The sequence below is a fragment of the Neovison vison genome, chromosome 8 (genome assembly GCF_020171115.1).
Source record: "Neovison vison isolate M4711 chromosome 8, ASM_NN_V1, whole genome shotgun sequence".
Taxonomy (NCBI): Eukaryota; Metazoa; Chordata; class Mammalia; order Carnivora; family Mustelidae; genus Neogale; species Neogale vison.
Genome location: NC_058098.1, coordinates 89,081,361 through 89,097,517, shown reverse-complemented (window position 1 = coordinate 89,097,517; position 16,157 = coordinate 89,081,361).

Genomic DNA, 16,157 nt, shown 5'->3' with positions numbered 1-16,157 from the left:
TTATTCTACACCATAGGATATCATAGTTTGCAAATAAATATATAAATAAAAATGGTATAGTCTCTGCCTTTATGAATTTTATACTCCAGAGAGAGACATTTATTTGCCAAAGAATCATAGAACACTTTGTAAAAGTCAGGGTTCAACTAGAGATGCAGAACAAGTGGAAGGTATATATTAAGAAATTCATTGCAAGGATTTGACTTATTCAATTGTGTGTGGTGTCTAGGCAAGTCTGAAATTGTAGGGCAAGTTATCAGAAAGAGTGAGCTAGGATCTCTTAGTCAAGGGCTGAAGATACTGTCCACACACAGAAATTTCTTTGTCTTTACAGATACCTCAGCTTTGATTTTAAGGCCTTTCAACAGAATGAATCAGGTCTACCTAGATTATCTAGAAAAATCTTCCTTGCTTAAAGTCAACTGATTATGGATTTTTTTTCCAATTTATTTATTTTTGATTATGGATTTTAATTACACATACAAAATACCTTCATAGCAACACCCTGATTAATATTTGATTAAATAATTGGGGATTATAGCCAAGTTGATGTATCAAGAGATAATTAAGAATGTAAAATTACAATTGTGGGAAGTATAGCAAGGAAGAGGTACATAGCATTATAAAACTGATCATAAAGGAAAAAAGTTGACTTAGGCATGGAGGCTAGGTAGACCTTGACCCCTTCATGGTCCATCTTGTTTTTTGGCCCAATACTTTATAAGTTTTTGGCAGTCATGTGCTCAGTTGATTTGCAGGTTGGTTAAGATTTCATAGCCACAACATGCTGAGCGTTATCTTAAAGGGAATTATTTACCTCATTTATATGGACCCAAATTATTTTCCAGATGAGCCAGGCCAAAAGAATTTCCCTCTTAAATGGTTCTCAAACAGTTCATTGCTTTAAAATGCAAACATATACCTCACCATCATCAACAACAAAAAAACATATCCAGCCTTCAAACAAATATTTTAAGAATTTTCTGAAATCTAATGAACATTTGTATTATTAAGAACTTAATATTTTTTCTTCAGTTCTTGATAAAACCTCTTGAAAAGGCAGTAAATTTATCTATCTCTTGAATTGACAAAATGACTTTCATTGTAGAAGATAATCTTCATATATGATATATATGGCCCCTTGGTGTCCACATCATCTAATGGAGAACATAATGTGCCTCGGTACTATGTGAGTAGCTTCCATCTTCATCATAGAAGCAAAAATACATATGTGGTTAATCATTGCAGGCCCTCCGTCTGCACCTTGGGTATCCACATGTTTTGTCTAACTGAAGTGTAGCTCAGCAAATAAGCTTTCTCTTCTTCTTCTTCTACCTTTTTTTTTTTTTCTTTTAACATTTCAAAGGTGCTGGTGGAGGAGTTTCCAAAAGGTGTTTGTAAACTAGGAATTTTCTTGGGTGACATCAGTTTGCATATACCCAATAAAAACTAGGAGCCGCCTGCAGAAAGATGTCGGGATCAAACTGCATCCTGAATATAAAATGAATGACTATCAATCATTCATAACTTGCTTCAAAACATTAGAAGGGCAGCAGTTCTGGAATGAATGAAATCATTTGCCAAAGGCACTGCCTCATTTGTCCCCTCTTCTCCAAGACTCAACCAATCCCGTCATTTCCAGGGGTCATGGCTTTACCCTGGTCTCTGTAGCAGTGAAAGCCTTCTTTTCCTTGCACTGGATTTGAGATATTTAAATTTGGAGGATGCCTGACAAGGGTTGTATGTCAGAACTAATCCAAGTTTTGGTAAAGTTCTTGTCTTCGTACATTGAACTTCTTTTTTAGGCAAAGGTCTATACTGATGTGTTGTTAGGATGGATGGTTGTAATTTTTTGCATCAGCCTTATAACCCTTATGTTTCTGTAGTGAGAATGTGATGTGATTCCTTGAGTACCCTTTGCTTTGGTCTTCAAATTGCCTTGAGGCCAGAATCAGCAGTTTACCCGTTCCAAAAGAATTTATTCTATCCAAAAGAATCTTATCTCCTCCAACTTAATATCATTAAAGAAAGACTATTTCTGAGTCTTTTTCTTCTCTCTACTCACTCTATTTTCCCTAGCAATTAGGCTATTTACTTAAAATTGGGTTTTCCACTTAGCAAAATCACAAAAAAAATTCTACCCAACCTGAGGTGAAACATCATTCAGAGCAGTATCACTACAGAAGAAGGCATATTGAAGGTTGCTATCACCATTTTATGTGAAGAGCAGTACTTTTAGCACAAAATTAACAAAAGCTCTACTAGAGACTATGTTCCATCAAAAACAAGGGAATAAACAAAAAAGAGAAAGTCTTGAGATTCAAAGGATATAATCTAAATCAGGAGACAGATGAAGGGAATTCCTAGGATAAATGGGAAGTGATATCTTAAGATATTAGTGGTACAATTAATTTATACTCTACATAAAAGCAGAATGGAAGTTCTCAGGAGGGAAGCCTCTGAAAGTATAACATTGAAGTGGAGATTTCTTTCTGGTGAAAAATTGTTTTGACTATTGGCATGTGTGTGGACAATTCGCAATAAATATAAGGAAAAACTAAATAAACGAAAACAGATATCTGGGATGCCAAGTGGCTTGGGAGGGAGATTTCTAATTATGGCAAAGTGAAAAGTATGGCAAGTCCTCTAGCCTCAAATAAACATAAAACTTCATAAATTTTTGAAAAAAAGAAAAAAATCAGGACTCTAGAAATCAAAGGCAAGAGGCGCCTGGATGGCTCAGATGGTTAAGCATCTGCCTTGGTTGGCTCAGGTCATGATCCAAGGGTTCTGGGAATGCATTGGGCTCACTGCTTGCTGGAAGCCTGCTTTCCCTCTCCCACTCCACCTGTTTGTTTGCCTGCTCTCGCTGTCTCTCTCTCTGTCAAATAAATAAATAAAATCTTAAAAAAAAAAAAAAAAGAAAAGAAATCAAAGGCAGACAACATATTAAGAAGAATTTATTACTAAAAGATTTGCTGACCTTCAGATAAGAGCAATGGAAATTATTGCTATTTTTGGCTGTTCCCATTCAGTCCTTTAGCTCACATGGTGGGGCTAGCCATAAACCAGTAGCTTTTTTTTTTTTTTGACTATTACACAATTGTGCTAGTATTTTTTTTTCTTTTAAAGACTTTGTTTATTTATTTGACAGACAGAGATCACAAATAGGCAGAGAGGCAGGCAGAGAGAGAGGGGACGTACGCTCCCTGCTGAGCAGAGATCCTGACTGGGGCTTGATCCCAGGACCCTGAGATCATGACCTGAGTCGAAAGCAGAGGTTTAACCCACTGAGCCACCCAGGTGCCCCTGTGCTAGTATTTTATTAATTGAAAAGCACTTTACAAGAAAATGTAAGTATGGTTTCCAATAGGAATGTTATACTGGGGGTTGATATTAAACTCACAGATTTTAGTTTTGCAAGGAAAAACAGGCTTTCAGGTTAAAAAATTATTTGTAACCAAAACTTTAATCCCAAGGAGTCTCACAAACATGTTACAAATGACAGCAAGGAAAAAGAAAAACAAACTGGCACAGTAAACCTCCTAACTCCTGCCCAGCTCAAGTGTGGCATTATTTATTTATTTTTTTTTTTTTTCAAGTGTGGCATTTAATATTATGAAAACAAAACTGCAAAAATTGAACTAAGTCTTTTTCCGTAAAGCTGGAATATAGTATGTAGCTATAGTTGAACAAGCAGTCTTTAAAATCTGCTGTGAAAACCAGCAGTTTTGCTATTGAAGGAGCCCACATGATTCGGAGCAAAGGGCAAAAAAAATCCCACACCCAGCAGTATTGCCAGCAATCATAGCAGTTTTTTTATTTTTTATTTTTAAGATTTTATTTATTTATTTGACAGAGAGAGACACAGTGAGAGAGGGAGCACAAGCAAGGGGGAGTAGGAGATGGAGCAGGCTTCCGCTGAGCAGGGCGCCGATGGGGGGCTTGATCCCAGGAACCCTGGTTCATGACCTGAGCGGAAGGCAGATGCTTAACGACTGAGCCACCCAGGCACCCCAATCATAGCAATCTTAATAGGAAAAGAATAATGAAAGCATCAGCCCTGTGACTCAAGCCTGAGGCTGTAATCCTGTTTACAGTGAGTTGCAGACCTGTAGATTCCAAAAACAATTAAAAAACCATAGAAGAGCTAGCTAGCAAATGTCCTTGTACTTCACTGGCTTTCTGGGAGGCCACGTATATATGCAGAAAAGACCTGAAAGAATGTGACTGAATAAGCAGGGTCAAAATGCCTGAAATTTGGATGTGCTCCCAATCAACAAACAGATCTATGAGCAGGATGTAAACCTACTGACTCCAGGAATTTCAGTTTAACATCTGGCCAGTCATGGGCTGGCCACCAAGCTATCCATACTATGTTGACCTCTGAGCGAGTCTGACCAGGAAAAAAGAGAGAAGACACAAATTAGGGAATTAAAGAATGAAAGAGAGAACATCATTGCCAACTCTGAGAAATAAGGAAATATTGATAATATTATGTCAAAAAATTAGAAAACTCAGATGAAACATAATTTCCTACACAAACTACTGAACACAAACCACTGAAACTGACTTAGGAAGAAACAGAAACTCAGAATAGACCAATGAATAAAGAAATTAAATTAGTAATTAAAAATCCACAGAGGTGCTGGGTGGTTCCATCCTTTAAGGATCCCACTCTTGATTTCACTTATGATCTCCCAGTAGTGAGACTGAGTCGTCCTGCCTTGGGCTCCAGGCTCAGTGGGGAGTCCGCTTCTCTCCTCTCTCTCTGCCACCAACCTCACTCACACTCTCTCTCTAAAATAAACAAATCTTAAAAAAAAAAAAAATCTACCAAGAAAAGCCCAGACTCAAATATCTTCACTGTTCTGCAAACATTTAGGTAAGAAATAGGGGTACCTGGGTGGCTCAGTGGGTTAAGCATCTGAGTCTTGATTTTGGCTCAGGTTGTGAGATTGAGCCCTATGCTGGGCTCTGCACTTGGCAGAGTGTCTGCTTCAGATTCTCTCCTCTCCCTCTGCACTCCCTCCCCAATGACGCTAATGGTTGTTCTCTCTCTAAAATAAAACAAATCTTTAAGTGAGAAATAATACCAACCCTTCTCAAATTCTGTCAGAAAATAGAGGTAAAAGGGATACTTCTCAGTGCTATGAGGCAAGTATTATCCTTATATTAGAGCCGATTAAAGGTATCTTTAATCTCAAGAAAAAAAACTACATATTAATATTTCTTTGACTGTAGATGCAAAAAACCCTCAAAAAATTAGCAAATAAAATTAAATCCAGTAATAACTAAACAAGGTACCCAATGACCAAGTGGAATTCATCACAGAAATAGAAGATTGCTTTAAACATCTGAAAACAAATCATTATAATATATCATATTAATGAAAACAGATAAAACCATATGATTAGCTCAAGAAACATAGAAAAAACATTTGAAAAAATCTAGCAATCATGAATGATAAAAACATTCAACAAACTGGGAATAGTAGGGAACTGTCCAATGTGATAAAAGGCATCTGCAAAAGTGTATAGCTAACATATTTAATTTTGAAAGACTTAATGCTTTATTCCTAAGATCGGGAATAAGACAAAGATGTTCACTTTCACCTGTGGTATTCAACATTGTACTGGAGACTCTAGCCAGTACAATAAGAAAAGACAAAGAAATTAAAAGCATACAGATTAAAAAAGAAGTAAACTGCTTTTTTTTTTCAGACAACATGACCCTGAATGTAGAAGACTCCCAATGAATATAAAAAACATACTGAAGCTAAAAAATGTGTTCAATTTTATAAAATACAAGATAAGTATGCAAAAATAAATTATTTTCTATATTATAGAAATGATCAATTGGAAAATAAAATGTCATTCCTATTAGCATCAAAAAGAATAAAATATTGACAATAAAGACAATAAACCTAACCAAAGTAGTAAAAGTCTTGCTCATAGAAAACTATGAAACACTGAAAGAAACTAAGATTAAGGGGTGCCTGGCTGGTTCAGTTGGTAGAGCATGTAACTCTTGATTGCAGGGTTATGAGTTAAAGCCCTGGGTTAGATGTAGAGCTTACTTACAATAATTAAGATCGAGATAAATGGAGAGACATTTTATGTTCTAGACTGAAAAACTCTATGTTGTTAAAATGGCAGGTTTTTTTTATAAATTTAATATAATCTCTATCAAAATCCCAGGAGACCTTTTTTTTTTTTTTTTTTTTTTTGGTAGAAATTGACAAGCTACTCCTATAATTTTATGGAAACACAAAGAACCTGGACTAGCCAATTAAACTTTGAAAAAGAATAAATTTGGAGGATGTGGATTTCCCAATTATAAAACTTCTTACAAATCTATGATAATCAAGACAGTGGAGTATTGGGGTAAGGAGATATATGTGGATCAATGAATTTACTACCTGTCCTTTCACCAAAAAAAGTTTGCAACTCTCTGATAGATCTGCTGAAGAACTTATATCTAGAATATATTAAGCACTTTACAACTCATTAAAAAGGAGACAATCCATTTAAAAAGAAGAGAAAGAGTTCAGGTAGCGTTTAGATGCAAAGATTAGCCCTTGGATGATAGTACCAGAGATTACAACCACAAGGAACTGAGTTTGGCCAATGGCCTGACTGGGCTTGAAAGAGCCTTTCCCAGAGCCTCTGGTAAAGAATATATCCTGCTGATACAGTCTTGTGAGACCTTAACAAGAAAACTCAGCTGAGTCCAAATGGACTTCTCAAGTACAAAAACAGATAATGAATGCATATTATTTTAAGCAGCCATATTTGTGGCAATTTGATGTAGCAGCAGTAAAAATCTAATGCAGAGAGCAACAGATGTACATAGACATTTCATCAAAATAGATCATGGTGCTAATAATCCCACAAAAAGATACTTGAGTTAGTCATCAGAGAACTACAAATTAAAATGAGATACTTCTGTATACCTGCTGAAATGGCTTTAAAGAAAAGACTGACAATTTCAAGTGTGGATGTTGATAAGGAGTAATGGGAGCTCTCAGACATTGCTTGTGTGAATGTAAAATGAAACAGCTACTTTGGAAAACAGGTTACCAGTTTCATAAAAAAGTTAAAAGGAAACTTACTATACATCTCAGCAATCTTATGCCTATTTATTTATCCAAGAGAAATGAAAATATAAGTCTACACAAAGACGTGCACACTTATGTTCACAGCAGCATTATTTATAGTAGAAACAAAAAAAGTGGAAACAATCCAAATATTCATCAAGCGATGAGTAGATTAGCAGAGTGCTCTACATCCATAAAATAGAATACTGTTGATCAATCGAAAAACTACAAATACATGCTTCAACATAATGAATCTCAAAGTATTATGCTAAGTCAAAGAAGTTAAGCAGAAAGCACTATCTATGGCATGATTCCACTTAAATGAAGTTTCCAGAAAAGGCAAATTTACAGAGACAGAAAACAGATACGTGGTTGCCTGAGTCTGGGAGCAGAAGCAGGCACTGACTGCAAACAGACGCAAAAGAGTTTTTGGGGTGATGGACTTGTTCCAAAGTGATAGTTGCACAACTCTATAAATTTACTAAAATTCATGGAATTGTACATTGAGTTGTAATGATGGGTGTGTAAAATTTAAATTTAAAATTCACGGTGTGTAAATTGTACCTCAACTTTAAAAAATGGTAAAATTAACTTTGGCAAAAATATAAGAAAGGAAATGTAATCATAGTAGAGTGCTCAGCTGTGAGTAATATTTACATAGACATAACTGGATATTGATTTAATTTACAAAAATGAATATAACTACACTGGAATCACAGAGCAGGGAAAGCAGACGGTATAGGAGTATAAGGGAGTAAAGTATTCAACTACCATAACAGGAAGTAAGTAGATTATGTACAAAATTTATGTGTCTAAACATAGCAAAATACACATATTATTTAAACATCTAAAACTAGGCAAGTGCCAACAAAAACAGCTAAAAAAGAGTCAGGTGATTGCTACTGAAGTCATCAAGTAAGGAGTAGGAAAAAGCGGGTAAAGGAACTAATCTTTTTTTACTATAAGCCTTTCAGTACAATTTTCTTTCTTTCTTTCTTTCTTTTTTTTTTTAAGATTTTATTTGTTCATTTGAGAGAGAGACAGAAAGAGCACAAGCAGGGGGAGAGGCAGAAGGGGAAGCAGATTTCCGCTGAGCTGGGAGCTGGACGTGGGGCTTGATTGCAGGACTTGGAGATCATGACCCGAGCCCAAGGCAGATGCTTAACCATCTGAGCCACCCAGGCACCCTCCCAGTTTTTGATAACATGAAAATTTACTTTTAAATGAAAATTACAAAGAATTAAAATCAAACACCAAGCTTCCTTGTTTTTTCCTCTAATTCTTTTTTTTTTTTTAAAGATTTTATTTATTTATTTGACAGACAGAGATCACAAGTAGGCAGAGAAGCAGGCAGAGAGAGAGGAGGGAGCAGGTTCCCTGCTGAGCAGAGAGCCCGAGGCAGGGTTCAATCCCAGGATCCTGGGATCATGACCTGAGGCTTTAACCCACCCAGGCGCCCCTCCTCTTCTATTTCTATTTCTTTCATTTTCCCCCTTTGGGAAAGTTCCTAAATTTTTCCTATATTTTTTCTAACAAGTCTATTGAGTTATTTATTTATTTATTTTATTCTATTTTATTTTATTTATTTATTTGACAGAGATTACAAGTAGGCAGAGAGGCAGGCAGAGAGAGAGGAAGGGAAGCAGGCCCCCTGCTGAGCAGAGAGCCTGATGTGGGACTCGATCCCAGGACCCTGAGATCATGACCTGAGCCGAAGGCAGCGGCTTAACCCACTGAGCCAGCCAGGAGCCCCTTGAGGTTTTTTTTTTTTTAATGTGCTCTCATATTTAAAATATCTTGATCTTTTTTGTTCCTTGAATCTTCGTTTTTATACTGTTTCATTAACAAATGCTAATCTCTATGATTATTGAGTTTTTCTCAAGCTTTCTTTTCCTGCTGAATTTTTGCTTTCTCTAAGTGCTTTTTTTTTTTTTTTCTTTCTTAATCTCAGTTATTCCTATTATAAAGTTTCTTTGGCTGTCTGGGAATCTCGATAGCCCTCTTAAGTTTAATAGTGTCAGATGAAACTGAATTGCCAGAGAATTCACTGCTGGTCTTCTGTTTGGTGATTTGGGAGAATTTGCTCAGCTTCCACAGAGTAGAAGAGGGAATGCGGTCTCCAGCTGCTTCTTAAACTGCTCTTCACAACTTTCTTTACGTTAGCAGTCCATTTCTAAGTACTCACAATACCTGAGCCTTTGGAGGATTCTATGCATATATCTAGGCTTTCCTCATTTCCCAGATCAGGATTCATCTTTTTCTAGTCCTCTGAGTTACTTATTGTTCCTCTATCTGCCTTCCCTCTCCCAAAATGTCGAAATTGTATCCTCTGGTTCTATCCCTACTTGGGGATTTATGTCCATAAAAGCAAAATCTATTTATTGTCATATTAATGGAAAGAATGAGAGAAATGTACTGGATCTGCCCCTCCATAAGTCACAAGGGTATTGTGATTGCAGAGTCATTTTTTAATGTTGCAGAAATTTTAAGAAAAATTTCTAAGTTACGTTTGGAATGGATATCCCTACCCTAGACCAGAGTGCCCCAACTCTAGCAGAAGTCAGGAGGTAGAGGGAGGTTAAGTCTGAAGATTAGGGGGGTTTGGGATGGGGTGGGGTTGGTGTAGATGGTGAAGATGAGGTGGGTGTAACATCTAGAAGAATGCTGCATAGAACCTAGAATTATAGGTCTCCATCACAGGCTCTATCACACAATGAGCAAAATGTGTGCTCATTCTCTGACAACTCACTTGTAGCCCACATGCTGTGCATATCAAATCCTTTCATTTCTCTCTTAAAATAACATAGTTGTGCTCATTTAATTTTAGATGATACATGCATTTGTCAGCTTAATGATGATACATATTTTATCATTGAAAAATTTAAACAAATCCTCCACTTTTGATAAAATTCTTGATTATGGTTCCCAAAACAGAGTTTGAGCAATTCAGGAATGCATTTCTTAACTTATCCTTATTGATGATATAAATAAGGAAATGTCTCCCAAATGGAAAGCATCTTTTTTTTGTCTTCAGTCAGGAGTGTTGCCAATTTATTACATACAGTTTTAATTTTGGTTTGGTATTTATTGTCAAATGGATATAAGAAAAAGGATGTTTATATTATGTTATGTGGTCTTATTCTCAGCTCCAGATTACATGGGTTACTCTCCGTATTTCTTTCAATCAGTTCTTTTAGTATTCAATATTATACATACATTTAATTAGATACTTTAGGCTATTGTATAATAATGATTTAGGGGCTATTGACATATACTCAGAGGCTAACTCAGTTATAACACTAAAAATTATTATTATTAGTTCTAAAATGAATATATCCTTGGAAGAAATTCATGTTGTATCAAAAATGAAAAAGTAGAAGGTGAAGGTCTCCCTTGATTGGAATGGTTGAGTTATGTCTACTAAGCATCTTACTTGCTAAAATAAGAATAAGCTAGTAACAGAGCAATGATTTTACATTCTGGCAGACTAATTTATATATTAAAACAACCAGGACATAGTCACACTGGCCATTATAATGGGAACAACAAGTTTGCCTCAAATTGCTCTGTCCTATTGATTCCTGTATACTGCATCCTGAGAAGAACCATATCTGAATACAAATGGAAAAAGAGAAGTTTTGGACATGGTGAAGGAGGAGAGAGATGCTGGATTAGAAGATAGTTCCTTTGGGGATGAGAGATGGGTTTCTGGTAAATGCAACATTTTGTTTTTGTTTTCTCTGCTCCCCTCCTTGGTCTTCTGCAGCTTTCTCTCAGTATGAAACCAGAGAGATCCTGAATGGCGTATGGCCCGTCATTTTAAGCATCTGCTAATGGCTTCCCATATTACTCAGAGTAGAACCTACAGTCCTTACTTTTACAATGCCTCTTGTGATTTAAGTTCTCTGTACTTTCCTGGCCTCATTTTTTGGTTTTCTTGTCAGTTTCTCTCTCCTCTAGCTAAAGAGGGCAACTGCTGTTTTTCAACTCAGCAGGCATGCTTCTGCCTCAGGTTCTTTGTACTCTCTGTTCCCTTTCTGGAATGTTCTTCTGCCAATATGCTTTATTCAAAGGGTCTTCTCTCCATGAGTACTTCCCTGGAAACGCTCTCTAAAATTCACCCCCCCTCCCACCCCGGGACATTTCTCATCTCATCGTTCTCATCATTCCTTCTTTATTATTATTTATTTATTTTTTATCTTAGCAAGCATCAGTAACACTATATATTTTTAAGTCTCATTATTTTCGTTAGGCTCACTATAGTGCACAAAGGAGACAGGAGTCCTATTCTCTACGTTACATCCCCAGTGCCCGCAATACAGTCTGACATGTGGTGGGCGGCCTCAGAATATCTGGTAAATGAATATTGAGTATATGATTGAGAGCCTACGGTTTTTAACATTTTACAGAAATAAAATTATTTCTAGATCATAAAGGAATTAATTTTTGTGTTTTGACAAGTAAATGTATTTTTTTTCTGCCTGATATTAAATTCTACCAGAAGATGGGAACAATTAAATATAGCTTTGCCTTCTATGACAAATCTATTATCACTTAGGTTACTCTTAATTTTCTGTTTGTGTACATTGATGACAGTTATACCTGAGTCCACTTACAAATCTGGCACCATAATTTTAATTAATTCTATTATTCCTTCGCTGTCTTCAATGCCTCAGTTCACCAGATGGTGTAGACTCTAGATCACAGTGTGTCATATTATGTACTGAGCGTGTCCTTAACAATATAAAATGGTGATTGGTTTTCAGTGGACTGAAAAAAATGGCTGTATTTTGGTAGGGTGCGAAATATTCCATAACCACTTGGTGATAAACAAATAAATCTCCATTACCTACTCTTGCCCCAACACTGCCATCTTCAATAATTACTTCTGTAGCTCTCATTTGTTTTTTGACTAAGAAGAGGTATTCAAAATCTAAGTATTTATTCCTTGAGATTTTATACATTATACGTTAACATTTTACCTTGAAATAATTTCAGATTACAGAAAAATAAAATTAGTGAAAAGAATTCTTATGTATCTACCACCCATGTTTTCTAAATGTTAACATATTATCATGTCTACCTTATCGTTCCTCCCATCTATATATGTATGTATACATACAAAACCGTTTGACAGGAAGTTGCAGACATATGCCCCATTAGCCCTAAATATTTCAGTGCATATTGTTAAAAACAAGGATATATTCTTAGATAATCTCAGTATAATGATCAAAACCAGGGATTTTTTTAAATGCATTTTCTTTAGACACAGCATTTCTAAAACTATATGTGTTGGTAACTGATACCATCCTGATTATTATGATGTCTATAATTTAATCTGTTTTCAAAGGAAGCAATATGTCACTGTTGCCTTTTGTTCTTATTTTATAAATTTTGCTTCAAATGATGTCAAGATGAAGCTTACTGCATCCTGACAATGGTTATATCACACTGTTTCTTCTTGTGAATTTAAAGTAGCAGATCAAAAGTTATTCAGAGACCTCCCAGAAATAACACATCTGTCTCAGTTTTTAGAATTACTATTTTTGGTCTGGTAATGTTAGGGAAGACCCTTGGGATTCAAAGTTTTGTGATGAGCGATTTTGAATGTTCGCAGAGCTCTTTCTCCCCACATATTATGATGTGCTTTTGTTATTGTGAGGTCACGGTACCCACCCACCCCGCCCCACCGGCCAAGCACTGTATCTCATCAGTGTTTATAGCGTCATGAACCCATGATGGTTTCTTTTCCTATTCTGCTCTTTTGGTTTGTTCTTCCCATCCCAATGGCTGCTGAAAAATTTCCTATGGCTTCTTTGTGGGCAGGTCTCAGCACATTTGCTAGCGAGAGCCCCCCAAATATTTTATTTAAGAAAATGAAATATTTTGCTGGTTAGTCATCTATTATTTTTTCTTTACCTTCCTTTTCTTCTTCTGGTAGGACTCACGGGTGGTAACAAATTTCTTGCCTCTAGTCTCATATTCCTGCATTATCTCCTATGGTTCCTTTATATCCCATTCACATCTATGTGATCAATTCCTTTCTAAATAAATCCTCATAAAATTAAAATTATTTCAATTTAAGTGTGCCATTTGTTTCTTAATAGGTTCTTGGCTTATCCAATGCCTTAACTGTTTAAAAGCAAGTTTTCATTGGGTTTTTTAGTCCTTTCAGCCAAAATGATCCTAAGTGTATGATCTGTGTGTGTGTGTGTGTGTGTGTGCATAATCCTCTTACAGACAAACCATATTTGTGAATATATATTTGTAATTACCCTGCATATTCAAATTTCATAACATTTTATGCATCACATAATCTTTTTATATGATATTAGTCTTTGGAGCTCTCCTTTTTAATAATTGAAATCTTTTGCATGGTGGCTAATTATAACATAATTAAGTTTTCCTATTTGGAAATATTTAGGTCTTCCTAAACCTTCAAATTTCCACTATCATAAATAATGTTTGTAAAATTATCTTATGTATAAGACTTTGGTGATAAATTCCCTGAAGTATGATTATTGAGTTAAAGTATATATTTACACTTATCAGTATTTATTTTTATTTTATAGTTTATAACTATTTCATATTTATATTTGCTATGTTACAAAATTTCTTTCTAAAAGAATTAGAAAAATCTAGCCATGTGTAAAAATATCTATTTTGCTACATCTTAGCAAGCATTGTGTATTTTTGTTTTTTTTTCACTTTTTGCTACTTTATCAGAAGAAAAATATCTTACTTATTATGAATGTAGTTTAATTTATTTTCATACAAACATTTTCATTTTTTTCTCCATCAATTTTCTTCTTTGTATAGCTTAGGAATTCCTTTATTTTTTCAAAAAGATTTTGTTTATTTGACAGAGAGAGACACAGCAAGGGAGGGAACACAAGCAGGGGGAGTGGGAGAGGGAGAAGCAGGCTTCTCTGAATAGGCAGCCCAGTGTGGGGCTCGATCCCAGGACCCTGGGATCATGATCTGAGCCAAAGGCAGATGCTTAATGACTGAGCCACCCAGGCTCCCCAGGAATTCCTTTAATTCTCTATTTCATGCAGTGAAGGAAAATTAAACCAGACCTTCTAAAAACCCTAGATTTTGGTTTTAATTTAGTTGAGTTTTAATCAACTAGGAAGATTTTGTTGACCCATAGATGCTATTTATAAAGAATTATTATTTGGAAGCTACTTAATTTTATATTGCTATAATCAAATGCTAGAATTTCTATTGACTAATTAAGCAGCTAGAGATCAAGCATGAGTATAGTTTCCTATAATACAAAAAGAATTTCTTTCTTCCTAGAAGAGTGAGTGATTCTGGTGAGGAGTGGTATGAAGGGGTGTCTGTTTGAGTTGTGGGTTTATGGGGTTGAGTGCATTGGAGTTATTCAACTGGTGTCATTCATTAAGGTGCTGAAGAAAATATCTAGTTGTGTTTCACCAGCCAATGTAATTGGGAGGGAGATGTTTTGTTCAAAAGAAATCATAGTTAAAAAATAGTTCTTAGGGGCCCCTGAATTACTCAGTTGGTTGAGCTTCTGGCTTTGGGTTTCAGTTCCAGTCGTGATCTCAGGGTCATGAGATCCAGCCCTGTGTGGGGCTCTGTGCTGGGCATGGAGTCTGCTTGACATTGTCTCTCTCTCCTTCTGTCCCTTCAGTTATGTGCAATCTGTCTCTCTTTAAAAAACAAAATAAAAAACTAGTTCCTAAAGAAAAAAAAAAAAGGAATAATCCACAGAACAATATCCTTAATTCTCCATAGATTTTTAAAATAGAGAAATAAAGTAGTTTTTGATACCATTTTTCAGTTTTATCTTCAACAGGAATCAGTGTTCCTTTTCTTGAAGTTCCTGTAACTGTTTTTAGTGTATCACAGTTTAAAAATTTTCCACCTCTCCTATTTAATGCTTTGACCAAACTTACGAATCCATCATTTTTTGCACTTTTGTTTCTCACTTTTATTCCTATCCTTTCTTCTACCTTGCTCCATAACCCTGACATTCCTTTTCTTTTTCAAAGTAAATTTTTCTTTTTTGTGCAATTCTCTCCTTACATTCTCTTTTTCTATGAAGCTTTTCCAAAGCTTGCAGAAGATTCTTTTGCAGACATGAACTCTATATATTCTTGAGTTAGAATGAAAGGGCAAAGAAAAATGAAGTACCAGAGCCTTCCTAGCTGAGGGGTTTTCTTTGCTTTACCCAGTTGTTTGAGCGAGGGCCAGGCAGAAGCCTCTACAGGATAGGTAGAAGAATATCATGTGACATATGATACTTTTGGAATCTAGGCCTGTGTCGGGCTTAGCAGTTTCTTGTTCCCCCAGGCTTATTAGACCACCTGCAAATTCAGCCTGTGCAGGACTAGGAACCACTTTGTTCTAGGCTTCACTGGGACCGGTGGGACCAGCTAATTGCCCCAAATCTCTCTTTTCACTTGAGCTTAGCTCTCTTCTAAATGCCAGCTTCTTTGGTTATCTGTTTGTTCCGGTCCTTTCTCCCTATGCTCTGCATGCTGCCTGGCCTGTTACTGCCCTTCTTGCTTGCCCTGTGCTTTCTGCCTAGGAAGCCCCTGCTGCATAGTGAATAAGCTCTCCCCTTAGTCTGTAACTCACCATGGATCTTGCCCATCCCGTGACTGAAATAAAAGCAGGTCTCCCTCAAGTGTGCTGCTCCCTTCACAAGCACTCCTCACGATGGGAGAAACAACAGGGAAGAAAGTAGAAACAATCTCTAATTTATTAAGCTTACTCACTTAAACTTTATTGTAAAAAAAAAAAAATCACTCTACTTTGAGGCTTCAGATGCTAGCCATCCCCCTTACCAGTCATTGTCATTACTGGTCCATATATCCACCTTCATCAACAACACTGGCCCCTGGCTCAGTCATTTCCTTCCCCCTCAAACTCATATCCACTCTTGGTCTTTCATATGTACTTTGTAAGCCCTTTCAACCATGAGGATGTATACTGATATGAGGCCAAAATTCACTGACTGATTTTTTTTAAAGTTGCAAGACAGAAGTTTTGAAATACTAAAAATGGTGGTCTGTATGACTGTTTAGAA